The 530-nt window shown below is 28.9% G+C and overlaps 1 protein-coding gene across 1 annotated transcript in view; it reads right to left on the reverse strand.

Moving 5' to 3' along the window:
• tmem160 (transmembrane protein 160) overlaps positions 1–530 on the reverse strand; it is a 5,088-nt gene that overhangs the window by 2,239 nt on the left and 2,319 nt on the right. The window lies entirely within an intron of this gene.

Genomic DNA, 530 nt, shown 5'->3' on the forward strand with positions numbered 1-530 from the left:
TAGAAAAAGAAATTCTACACTGATTTTTTTTTTTTTGCAAAAAGCAGATGCTTTTATTCAAAATGCTCTAGAAAAGCATTTTTCTGAGTGTAAAGGTCTCTGTTTTAAGTTAAAAGATGCTTTTATTGTGTAAAGCACTTTTAGTTTCATATGTATGAAAACTGCTCTACAAATAAAGTTTGATTTGAGTCGCAAACAATGATTTTGTAGGCCGTTTCCTTTAATACTATGTAACCTCTAAAAGACTAAAGTGCAGGACTATTTAGTGCCCTGGGTTTTAATGTAATTTGCACACATGGTCACTACTTTTTTTTTTTTTTTTTCGGAAAATATGACATTTATTTTCCGAAGCAAAAACCTAATAAATAAGAGCATTTTACAAAGATTGTTTATGAATCCACTCTGTTCTGATGAAAACTTGAACAGTTTATTTATTTATTTATTTTTAAATGTAAAATAATTCAAAAGCAACACATCGTGGCCTATATTTGCCAGTCTAGTTAGCATTGATACACAGTAGTTTTTGTAGA

Source organism: Oryzias melastigma, linkage group LG13, assembly GCF_002922805.2.
Source record: "Oryzias melastigma strain HK-1 linkage group LG13, ASM292280v2, whole genome shotgun sequence".
In the NCBI taxonomy this organism is placed as follows: Eukaryota; Metazoa; Chordata; class Actinopteri; order Beloniformes; family Adrianichthyidae; genus Oryzias; species Oryzias melastigma.